At 43.8% G+C, this 13,178-nt stretch overlaps 1 protein-coding gene across 2 annotated transcripts in view; it reads left to right on the top strand.

Moving 5' to 3' along the window:
• The window catches only part of ATP8B1 (ATPase phospholipid transporting 8B1), a 120,190-nt gene that overhangs the window by 14,732 nt on the left and 92,280 nt on the right, over positions 1-13,178 (top strand). Inside the window, exon 1 of one of the 2 annotated variants that reach the window (XM_044275105.1) lies at positions 11,639-11,775. The exons of the other annotated variant lie outside the window; for it this stretch is intronic. The gene's annotated coding sequence lies outside the window, so the exon portion shown is untranslated. Of the gene's footprint in view, positions 1-11,638; positions 11,776-13,178 lie in introns of those variants that run through there. 2 annotated transcript variants of the gene reach the window in all.

Here is a 13,178-nt window from a genome sequence, read left to right as displayed (position 1 = left end):
TAGTGTACCTCTTGGAGAAAGATGGCTGACTGCTAGACATGCCTCTACAATGCACTCACAGACATTTTTTCCAGCTGTCAAATGTTGAGAGGGGATGTATCATTGGACTGAGAAATGTAGGATGGTCAATTTGATGAGTAGCTCCTACAGTTTCATTGCCCACCATCCAGACACAGGTGAGCCCTTCTTTACACACCCTTGTCTCTGCCCGGATCGTTTCCAGACAGTTAGCGGTAGGAAATTTAGTGTCACAGAGCCCATTACATGTCCTGCCATTGACTGCCAGCAACTGTCGCATTCATTTGCAGTGGTGTCATGAAAGTGAAACCTGGACTGCTACAGACTGGAACCATATTGTCTTTAGCGACATATCCAAGTTCTGTTTGGGATACGACAATGCTCGGGTTCAAGTATTAACGCCTCAGGGTGAGCTCTTTAATCCTGCCTTTGGTGTGGAGCGACACACTGCCCCAACTGCTGGTGTGATGATCTGGGGAGCCATCGCATATGACAGTCGTCACCTGTGGTAGTGATACCAGGGACACTAACAGCTCAGCGATGTGCAGGACATCCTTCAGCCAAGTGTGCTCCTCTCATGGTAGGGCCTCCAACTGGACTATTTCAGCAGGATAATGCTCGTCCACATAGGAAGAGTTTCCCAGGAATGTCTCCTCCAGATTACAACACTTCCTTGGCTGCCCGGTCACCTGATTTATCTCCAATCCAACATTTATGGGACCAGCTGGGACGCCAGCTTCACCAACCTACAAGTGTGCAGGATCTACAGGCCCAGCTGTAACATCTGTGGGTAAATGTGCTGCAGGATACCAGGAACCTGTATGCCTCAATGCCCAACTGTATCTCATCTTGTATCCAGGCTACAGGCCGTATCTTATCTTGTATCCAGGCTAGAGGCCATATCTCATCTTGTATGCAGGCTAGAGGCTGTATCTAATCTTGTGTCCAGGCTAGAGGCCGTATGTCATCTTGTCTCCAGCCTAGAGGCCATATCTCATCTTGTATCCATGCTAGAGGCCGTGTCTCATCTTGTACCCAGGCTAGAGGTCATACCTTATCTTCTATTCAGGCTAGAGGCCGTATCTCATCTTGTATCTAGCCTAGAAGCCGTATCTCATCATGTATCCAGGCTAGATGCCGTATCTCATCTTCTATCTAGCCTAGAGGCTGTATCTCATCTTATATCCAGACTAGAGGCCATATGTCATCTTGTTTGCAGGCTAGAGGCCGTATCTCATTTTGTATCAAGCCTAGAGGCCAGATCTCATCTTGTATCCAGGCTAGAGGCTGTATCTCATTTTGTATCCAGCCTAGAGGCCATGTCGAATTTTGTATCCAGGCTAGATGCTTTATCTCATCTTGTATCTAGGCTAGAGGCTGTATCTCATTTTGCATCTAGTCTACAAACCGTATCTCATCTTGTATCCAGGCTAGAGGCTGTATCTCAACCTGTATGCAGTCTAGAGGCCATATCTCATCTTGTATCCAGGCTAGAGGCCAAATCTCATCTTGTATCCAGCCTAGAGGCTTTGTCTCATCTTGTATCCAGGCTAGAGGCTTTATCTCATCTTGTATCTAGGCTAGAGGCTGTATCTCTTCTTGTATCTAGGCTAGAGGCCGTATCTCATCTTGTATCCAGGCTAGAGGCTTTATCTCATCTTGTATCTAGGCTAGAGGCTGTATCTCTTCTTGTATCCAGGCTAGAGGCCAGGTCTCATCTTGTATCCAGGCTAGGGGCTGAATCTTATCTTGTATCCAGGCTGGATCTCATCTTGTGTCTAGCCTAGAAGCCGTATCTCATCCTGTATCCAGGTTAAAGGCTGTATCTCATCTTGTATCCAGCCTAGAGGCTGTGTCTTATCTTGTATCCAGCCTAGAGGATATATGTCATCTTGTATGCAGGCTAGAGGCTGTATCTCATTTGTACTAAGCCTAGAGGCCATATCTCATCTTGTACCCAGGCTAGTGGCTGTATCTCATCTTGTAACCAGCCTAGAGGCCGTGTCTCATCTTGTATCCAGGCTAGAGGCTTTATCTCATCTTGTATCTAGGCTAGAGTCTGTATCTCATTTTGTGTCTAGCCTAGAAACCGTATCTCATCTTGTATCCAGGCTAGAGGCTGTAAACCTGTATGCAGGCTAGAAGCCATATCTCATCTTGTATCCAGGCTAGAGGCCATATCTCATCTTGTATCCAGCCTAGAGGGCGTGTCTCATCTTGTATCTAGGCTAGAGGCCGTATTTCATCTTGTATAAAGACTAGAGTCCGTATCTCATCTTTCATCTAGCCTAGAAGCCGTATCTCATCTTGTATCCAGGGTAGAGCCCGTATCTTATCTTGTATCCAGCCTAGAGGCTGTATCTCATCTTGTGTACAGCCCAGACGCCATATATCATCTTGTATCCAGGCTAGAGACCGTATCTCATCTTGTATCCAGGCTAGAGACTGTATCTCATCTTGTATCGAGCCTAGAGGCTTTATCTCACCTTTTATCCAGCCGAGAGGCTGGATCTCATCTTGTATCCAGCATAGAGGCCATGTCATCTTGTATCCAGGCTAGAGGCCGTATCTCATTTTGTATCAAGCCTAGAGGCCATATCTCATCTTGTATCCAGGCTGGAGGCCATATCTCATCTTGTATCCAGGTTAGAGGCTGTCTCTCTTCCTTTATCTAGGTTAGAGGCCGTATCTCATCTTGTATCTAGGCTAGAGGCTGTATCTCATCTTGTGTCCAGCCCAGACGCCATATATCATCTTGTATCCAGGCTAGAGACTGTATCTCATCTTGTATCGAGCCTAGAGGCTTGATCTCATCTTGTATCCAGGTTAGAGGCCGAATCTTATCTTGTATCCAGGCTAGAGGCCGTATCTCATCTTGTATCCAGCATAGAGGCCATATGTCATCTTATATCCAGGCTAGAGGCCGTATCTCATTTTGTATCAAGCCTAGAGGCCATATCTCATCTTGTATCCAGGCTAGAGACCGTATCTCATCTTGTATCGAGCCTAGAGGCTTTATCTCATCTTGTATCCAGGCTAGAGGCCGTATCTCATTTTGTATCAAGCCTAGAGGCCGTATCTCATCTTGTATCCAGGTTAGAGGCCATATCTCATCTTGTATCAAGCCTAGAGGCCGTTTCTTATCTTGTATCTAGGCTAGAGGCCATATCTCATTTAGTAACCTCTTACATTTATCACCATTAGGGCTCATGCACACAAACGTATTTTCTTTCCGTGTCCGTTATTTAAATGGGTCCACAAAGAAAACGAAAGTTACTCAGTGTGCATTCTGTTTCCGTATGTCCGTATTTCCGTTCCGCAAAAAAATATTGTTCGCATCACGGACAAGGATAGGACTGTTTTATTAGGGGCCAGATGTTCTGTTCTTCAAAATATGGAATGCACACGGACTCCATTCGTATTTTTGCGGACCGTAAAGTACATACGGTTGAGTGCATGAGCCCTTACAGTCACACGTAGAATGCTTTGGAACTCCTTCTTGGTGCAGGATTTTTTTTTTTTAGCACAGTCTATATATTGTCTTCACTACGTTTCAGAAACTTTTTGGTAAATGAGCTGGAACCTGATAGATTGCTTTAGGTGTAAAGAAATATTTGAAGGGAGAAGGATGGAGCTGGGTAAAGCATTCCTAGCAGAGTTGTACAGGGTTAGGCAAACATGGCTGCTTTATTCCAAAACAGTGCCACGCCTGGGGTATTGAAGCTCATCCCCATTTACTTCAAAGTGGCTGAACTGGAATGTCATTATGGAAAGGTGGGTCACTGTTTTTGGAGTAAAGCCAACCTGTTTTTCTAGTCCTGTACAACCTACTGTTGACCATGTAATATCACCTTGACATGGTGGGGCCACCAGTGAGCCTTCTGAATATTCAACTATATTTACGTACAGCTCCCCTATAAGTAGTCACCCAGCTTTTCCCAACACCTGAATGGCAGATCTGTCTAGTAATGGAGCAGTGTCTCTCCTCTGACCACTAATCACCACCTATAATCAGTAAAATGGAAGCTTTTTTTAATGTCATTCTGTAGTCGAGCAAAGCTGCGTGACAACCACTATGGATATTTTAATGGCAGAAAGAGGCAAAGGGGGGAAGATTAACCAAAACTGGTGTAAAGGAAAACTGGCTTAGTTACCCATAGCAACCAATCAGATTCCTTCTTTCATTTTTCTGAGCTCCTTTGAGGAATAAAAGGTGGAATCTGATTGGTTGCTATGGGTAACTAAGCCAGTTGTCCTTCACACCAATCTATTCACATGTCTTTATTGCAATAAAAAATAAAATAATTAATGACAGAAAATGTAAGTGCTGACAACTGAGAACAATAGTTTAAATACAGAAGACATCTTGGGGGTCATTTATCTAGACTGTCTAAGAGTAAAACAGTATTGCCCATAGCAGCCAATCAGAGCCCACCTTTCATTTCCTAAAGGGCTCCGAAAAAATTAAAGATGAGCTCTGATTGGTTGCTATGGGCAACTAAGGCAGTTTTGCTAAATGTATATTAAATGTGGGGATAGTTCCATGTAGCTGCCAGATCTGAATGCTGACCAATTTAACCACTTAAGGACCACAGGTTTATACCCCCCTAGTGACCAGGCCCTTTTTTACAAATCGGCACTCCACAACTTTAGCGGTTTATTGCTAGGTCATGCAACTTACCACCCAAATGAATTTTACCTCCTTTTCTTCTCACTAATAGAGCTTTCATTTGGTGGTATTTCATTGCCGCTGACATTTTTACTTTTTTTGTTATTAATCGAAATTTAACGATTTTTTTGCAAAAAAATGACATTTTTCACTTTCAGCTGTAAAATGTTGCAAAAAAAACGACATCCATATATACATTTTTCGCCAAATTTATTGTTCTACATGTCTTTGATAAAAAAAAATGTTTGGGCAAAAAAAAATGGTTTGGGTAAAAGTTATAGCATTTACAAACTATGGTACAAAAATGTGAATGTCCGCTTTTTGAAACAGCTCTGACTTTCTGAGCACCTGTCATGATTCCTGAGGTTCTACAATGCCCAAACAGTAGAAAAACCCCACAAATGACCCCATTTCGGAAAGTAGACACCCTAAGGTATTCACTGATGGGCATAGTGAGTTCATAGAACTTTTTATTTTTTGTCACAAGTTAGCGGAAAATGATGATGATTTTATTTTTTTTATTTTTTCTTACAAAGTCTCATATTCCACTAACTTGCGACAAAAAATAAAAAATTCTAAAAACTTGCCATGCCCCTCACGGAATACCTTGGGGTGTCTTCTTTCCAAAATGGGGTCACTTGTGGGGTAGTTATACTGCCCTGGCAATTTAGGGGCCCAAATGTGTGAGAAGAACTTTGCAATCAAAATGTGTAAAAAATGACCGGTGAAATCCAAAAGGTGCACTTTGGAATATGTGCCCCTTTGCCCACCTTGGCAGCAAAAAAGTGTGACACATCTGGTATCGCCGTACTCAGGAGAAGTTGGGGAATGTGTTTTGGGGTGTCATTTTACATATACCCATGCTGGGTGAGAAAAATATCTTGGTCAAATGCCAACTTTGTATAAAAAAATTGGAAAAGTTGTCTTTTGCCAAGATATTTCTCTCACCCAGCATGGGTATATGTAAAATGACACCCCAAAACACATTGCCCAACTTCTCCTGAGTACGGCGATACCAGATGTGTGACACTTTTTTGCAGCCAAGGTGGGCAAAGGGGCACATATTCCAAAGTGCACCTTTCAGATTTTGCAGGCCATTTTTTACACATTTTGATTGCAAGGTACTTCTCACACATTTGGGCCCCTAAATTGCCAGGGCAGTATAACTACGCCACAAGTGACCCCATTTTGGAAAGAAGACACCCCAAGGTATTCCGTGAGGGGCATGGCGAGTTCCTAGAATTTTTTATTTTTTGTCACAAGTTAGCGGAAAATGATGATTTTTTTTTTTTTTCTCTTTTTTCCTTACAAAGTCTCATATTCCACTAACTTGCGACAAAAAATAAAAAATTCTAGGAACTCGCCATGCCCCTCACGGAATACCTTGGGGTGTCTTCTTTCCAAAATGGGGTCACTTGTAGCGTAATTATACTGCCCTGGCAATTTAGGGGCCCAAATGTGTGAGAAGTACTTTGCAATCAAAATCTGTAAAAAAATGACCGGTGAAATCCGAAAGGTGCACTTTGGAATATGTGCCCCTTTGCCCACCTTGGCATCAAAAAAGTGTCACACATCTGGTATCGCCGTACTCAGGAGAAGTTGGGGAATGTGTTTTGGGGTGTCATTTTACATATACCCATGCTGGGTGAGAGAAATATCTTGGCAAAAGACAACTTTTCCCATTTTTTTATACAAAGTTGGCATTTGGCGGCGCTGATGTCAGGAAAGGAGGAGCTGGGCACGAACGGCGGCGGGTGCAGGCGGCAGCTTGGAGCTATTTACATCCCCTTGGGCACCTTATTTTTATGAATGACAGGTTAGTAATAGCGTTTTTTAGGCAAAATGAGCCTACAGATTTCAGTTATAAGACCACATTAGGAATCACTAAAGCTCCCTGAACATAACCATATTTTTATCTGGAGGGGATAAAAACTGGTGACAGAATCCCTTTAATCCACTTGTTCACGCAGCCGGCATCTCTTCTGTCTTCATCTGTGAGGAATAGGACCTTTGATGAGGTCACTACGCTCATCACATGATCCATCGCCCTATTGTACTATGCATTCTGTATTCAGAATGATATTATTTTCCCTTATAACCATGTTATAAGGGGAAATAATACAATCTACACTACACCGAACCCAAATCTGAACTTCTGTGAAGAAGTTCGGGTCTGGGTACCACAGTCGGTTTTTTATCACGCGTGTGCAAAACACGTTGCACCCGCTCGATAAAAACTGAACATCGGAACGCAATCGCAGTCAAAACTGACTGCAATTGGGTACCTACTCGCGCGGGTTTGCCGCAACGCATCCGGACGCATCTGGACCTAATCCGGACACGCTCGTCTGCAAGGGGCCTAAAGGACCTTAACATGTATAGCTTGGAAGAAAGACGAGACAGAGGGAATATGATAGAAACTTTTAAAAAACATAAAGGGAATCAACAAGGTAAAAGAGGAGAGAATATTTAAAAGAAGAAAAACTGCTACAAGAGGACATAGTTTTAAATTAGAGGGGCAAAGGTTTAAAAGTAATATCAGGAAGTATTACTTTACTGAGAGAGTAGTGGATGCATGGAATAGCCTTCCTGCAGAAGTGGTAGCTGCAAATACAGTGAAGGAGTTTAAGCATGCATGGGATAGGCATAAGGCTATCCTTCATATAAGATAGGGCCAGGGGCTATCCATAGGATTCAGTATATGGGGCAGACTAGATGGGCCAAATGGTTCTTATCTGCCGACACATTCTATGTTTCTATGGCCTTTATTCATCTTGGGCGGCCGCCCGTTTCTCTCTTCTCATCAACACTGTTATTCTATTCCTAATCACCTATCTTTCCATCTGTTCCCATGATGTCATCTCCCATTCATAACTAATATGCGGTGAATCTTAACGACTATCAGATCTGACATGCGCAATGTTTCCATGGATGGTAGAGACACGGACTCGCGATACTTTGTGACGCGATTCCGTGCTGACATTATCATTGCGTGATCGCAGCCCGCGATAACATGGTACAATGCAGATCACATGATTTCCAAGCGCTGTTTGGCGCGACCGCGGCTCACTTCCTGAGTAACACAGATGATGCAAAGTAAGATAATCATTTTATGTGTGGTGATTGGTTTCCTGATGTATTTAACCCGTGTCCCCCAGAGATGACGCCACCCCGAGACGAAGGTTCGCCGAAACGCGCGTCGGGGTTGATGCCATCCTGGAGGAAGCTCAGCATGGGTAACCGTTCAATGTCCTTTTGATTGTGAATGAACATGTTTTTGCACTTTATCCTCTATCATATTATATAGATGGACGTAGTATCCGCTGTGTTTATCCTCCAGATGATGTCGTTTTTTTCCCTGCACCCATGTTCTTTTTAATCATGTTTTTGTAACATGTGTAATCATGTAATAAAATGACATTAATCTATACTCATTTATAGGTTGTGTCTCTGGAGTTAGCTGTTTTTCTAATCCTGGGCAACCAAGTTAGGCCGAGTTTACACGAACGTGTGTGACCGTGCTGCGGCCCGCAAATTGCGGGCCGCAATGCACGATCGCCGGCCGTAGGTCAGCCGCATCGGATCGCGGACCTATTCACTTTAATGGGTCGGCGATCGGCCCGTTCCGCAAAAAGATAGGACATGTTCTATCTTTTTGCGGAACGGAAGTACGGGACGCAACCCCACGGAAGCACGTGATGCGGAATGCACACGGAACTGTGGCCGTGTATTGCGACCTGCAATACGGCCACGGATCACACACGTTCGTGTGAACTTGGCCTTAAAGGGGTATTCCGTTTATATGATGTTATCCACTATCCACAGAATAGGAGATAACTATTAGATTGTGGTGGTCTTACTCCATCTCCCAGAGAAATGAATGAAGTGTCTGGGCACATACCTGACTGGCTACTCCATTTATTTTCGGGGGCTCCACAGGGTATGGGGTCCCCCTTCTGGTCATTGATGGGGGTCCCCACTTATCTAATCAGAATTTTAAACCGGAATACAACTTTAATATAATGGCAATCGCTCTAGGGAGACATATGTGCAAACGGGCCCGCTAGGTCCTGCTCCCTCACAAGAAAACATGGGAACCTGTTAGGGTATGTTCACACAACAGATTTGTGTGCTGTGCTGTCCACATCTTTTGTAGCCCAATTGAGATGAAGGGGTCCGGATCCGATCCACAAAAAACCAGGATAGAATGCGGACCAAAACTATGGTTGTGTGCATGAGCCCTAAGGCCTTGCACCTCTGAGTGCAAGCCCCAAATGTCTGCCATTAATTGGGTCATGATCTATATTTCCAGAGACTGTTGACACTTAAGCCTCATGCACACGACAGTTGTTTTTTGCGTCCGCCCCCAAAAATGGATGTTTCTAAATCTTTTGTGTTTTTTTCACACGCGTGAAAAACGCATTGAAATTGATTGAACCCTCGCAGAAAAAACTGAAACGCTGAATGCATTTGCAGACGAAACCGATTGAACTTACTTGCGAAATGGTGCAAGTTTCACGGAACGCATCCTGACTCAATCCATATCCTTCGTGTGAAAGAGGCCTTAGGGTTCATGCACACGGCCGTAGCTGTTTTTGCGGTCTTCAAATTGCGGATCTGCAAAACACGGATACCGGCCGTGTGTGTTCCGCATTTTGCGGAACAGAATGTCCTGCCCTCTATAGAACTGTTCATAAAACAGACAAGAATAGGACATGTTCTATACTTTGACGGGGCCACATAATGGACATACGGATGCGGACATCACGCGGTGGGCTGTCTGCATCTTTTGTGGCCCCATTTGTAGTGATTGGGTCCGCACAAAATGCGGAATTGGATGTAGACCAAAAATACGTTTGTGTACATGAGCTCTAACGCATGGAAACCGGCGTAAATGTTGGTGACAAACACCGCCTATGGGCTGGGATCATTTTCTCGACAGGAGCGATGAATGCAATAAATGCGCCTAATTTATGACGAGGCATGTGCCTCGTCATAAATTAGACAAATCTAACGGCAGCGCAAGGGAGGGGAAACTAAGACCGGCGTAAAAAGCCATCTTAAGGACTCCTGCACACGACCATTTTTTTTCCCGCCTACGGCCGTTTTTTTCATTCCGTATATGGTCTGTATATGGAACCATTCATTTCAATGGTTCCGCAAAAAAAAAGTGGAATGTACTCCGTATGCATTCCGTTTCCGTATATCCATTTTTCCATTCCGTTGAGGGTCCATTCACACTGCCGTAATTTGGGTCCGCATTCGTTTTTTGCGGAACCATCTATTGAAAATGTTATGCCCAGCCCAATTTTTTCTATGTAATTACTGTATACTGTATTTGCCATACGGAAAAACGGAACAGTAAAAAGGAATGAAAACGGAAACAAAAAAAAACGGATCCGTGAAAAACGGACTGCAAAACACTGAAAAAGCCATACGGTCGTGTGCAATAGGCCTAATAAATGTGCCCCATAATATATCAGAGACTGACCTGCCCTGTTGAATTCTCTATCATAATGTAAACTCTTTGTTAGGCCCCTTTCACACGACCGGATGGCTTTTCCAGTGTTTTGCGGTCCGTTTTTCACGGATCCGTTGTTCAATTTTTTGTTTCCGATGTGTTTCTGTTCCGTTTTTCCGTATGCCATATACAGTATACAGTAATTAAATAGAAAAAATTGGGCTGGGCATAAAATTTTCAATAGATAGTTCCGCAAAAACGGAACGGAAATGGAAGACATACGGATGTCAAAAATAGGACATGCTCTATCTTTCAACGGAATGGAAAAACGGAAATACGGAAACGGAATGCATACGCAGTACATTCCATTTTATTTTTGGCAGAACCATTGAAATAAATGGTTCCATATACGGACCTTATATGGAACGCAAAAAAAGACCTGTAATCAGGAAAAAAAAAACGGTCGTGTGAAAGAGGCCTTAGGCTTAAGCCTAGTTCACACGAACGTATGGCTTTTATAGTTTTTTGCGGTCCGTTTTTCACGGATCCGTTGTTCCGTTTTTGAGTTCCGTTGTGTTTCCGTTTCCGTTCTGTTTTTCCGTTCCGTTTTTCAGTGTGGCATATACAGTATACAGTAATTACATAGAAAAAATTGGGCTGGGCATAAAATTTTCAATAGATGGTTCCGCAAAAACAGAACGGACACGGAAGACATACGGATGTCATTTCCGTATGTGTTCCTTTTTTTTGCGGACCCATTCACTTGAATGGAGCCACGGAACGTGATTTGCGGGCAATAATAGGACATGCTCTATCTTTCAACGGAACGGAAAAACGGAAATGGAATGCATACGCAGTACATTCCGTTATTTTTTTTTTTGCAGAACCATTGAATTGAATGGTTCCGTATACGGAACGCAAAAAACTGAACGGAAACGGGAAAAAAAAACGTTCGTGTGCAGGAGGCCTTAGAAACGTCCAGGTGGTTTTCATTTTGGCGTACGGTCGTATATATCTGTAATGCCGTTGGTCCATCTGATGGACGGTTTCCACCTTGTGTCTATGGCCGGATGTATTTCCCCTGCTACAATACAGGCGTGGGTTGTATTGATCAGAGGTCTGAACTGTGTTCGGACATGACTATGGCGTGTAGGTGCTATTTATTTTCAGGGACTCGGAATTTGCCTGCCCGAATTCTTATTTGTCCTCCTTTTTATTTGACTGAGTAATTTTGTAACCTGAGCACATTCAAATGGCAGGAGGAGGAGGAGGGGAGAGGAGGCAGGGCTGTGGTCACTGAGGATGGAGGAGGGCTAATTAGCATCAGGACCCCAGGCTTCCCCTTACCTGAGGTCACATGACCTGGGCCAGACCCTCCCAGGACCCCCCTTCCTTCTCCTGGAGGTGAGCACCCTCCCTGTGAGAACATTTCCATGGACTGAGCAGCAGGCAGCAGCTAAAAGTTGTCAAACTTGTTTGTCAGGTGTGTGACACAACAAGCAGGAAGCCATTTGTGAGGATGGACTGAGAGCTGAGTCCAGGTGTACAAAGCAGCTCTGGGATTTAGCATTGGAGGAGCCCTCCTAAAACTGCAGGAGACCTCACCAGGGAGGCAGGCCAGGAACCGGTGAGTGGGGTCATGTAGGTCCCAGGTGGAGGTGATCACTGGAGGGGGAGACTTACCTGCCCTCTGTCTACACAACTCTTTGTATCTCAGGTATCAGCTGGAAGTGGGACCCAGTGTTGATACATTGTAGCGAAGTAGCAGTTGGTGGATACATTGTATGGATGGAGATGGGTGGATAATGAATTGTACAGCTCAGGTGTTTGTTCTTAGATTAGGGGTTAGGAGGTTACATTGTATATATTGATGGGAGGGGGGATAATAGGATGATACATTGTATAGACTGCCACACATTTAGGTTTTTTGATACCAAAATCAGATGTGGATCATAAAAAGACAAAAAGTATTAAGGACAGATTTGACTTCTCCTCTTTTTGGAATCCACTCCTTGTTTTGGCTTCAAAAACCTGAAGGGGTAGCAGCATCTAAAATATGGCCACGATGTGGATCTATTGATTGTGACTGGGTTTTGTTGATACCGGGAATAAAGGCTGATACATTGTATAGACCAGGAGCCGTGTGGATACTCTGTAGAGATGGAGACATTGTACAGCGCAGGTGTGGAGGGGGACGTTACTGTAGGCTGATAATACATTGTATATAGTAGTGGTTGATACATTGTATAGGTCAGGAGCCGTGTGGATACTCTGTAGAGATGGAGACATTGTACAGCGCAGGTGTGGACCTTACTGTAGGCTGATAATACATTGTATATAGTAGTGGTTGATACATTGTATAGGTCAGGTGGAGCATAGGCTACATAGTATATGTGTATATGGGAAAATGTTACATGGTATACTGGTAAATGAGGGAGGATAGATGGAATAAATGGAAATTGTAGCGTATACAGTGTACACCTTCAGGGAGGATTGTCATAACAAGGGGTTAGGTTGCAGATACATTAAGAGGTTTATTTTGCAACAAAATATTGTGCCTGCACCATTTATTTATTTGCGCCAAATGTATAATTTGGATTGTCTGTCTGAATCTGTGAGATTGCTTTAGAGCAGGTATATCCAAACTTTGGCCCTCCAGCTGTTGCAAAACTACAACTCCCAGCATGCCCTAATAGCTGTAAGCTATCCAGGTCATGCTGGGAGTTGTAGTTTTGCAACAGCTGGAGGGCCGCAGTTTGGACATGCCTGCTTTAGAGAGTGGTGAAGGGTAGATTCAGCGCACTGCACGTAATACTATCAGGATATTACGCTGCTTTTTATGCCCCCCCTTGTCCAGAACATGCGCCAAAAACTAAGACTGCACCAAAACAAGGCGCAAAGCAGGTGCAGACAAAAATCTGGGGAAAAAGTTGTCCAAAAAGGAAAAAAAAACTTGTGTCTTGCATGTTGTGAATGAAAGAAGACCGTGGAGCTTTCACTTCAGATATTTCTGCCACTCATTCTGGTTCA

Source organism: Bufo gargarizans, unplaced genomic scaffold (assembly GCF_014858855.1).
Source record: "Bufo gargarizans isolate SCDJY-AF-19 unplaced genomic scaffold, ASM1485885v1 original_scaffold_883_pilon, whole genome shotgun sequence".
Lineage (NCBI taxonomy): Eukaryota > Metazoa > Chordata > Amphibia > Anura > Bufonidae > Bufo > Bufo gargarizans.
Note: the sequence above shows the minus strand (reverse complement) of the source record. Positions and strands in the feature narration are given on the sequence as shown.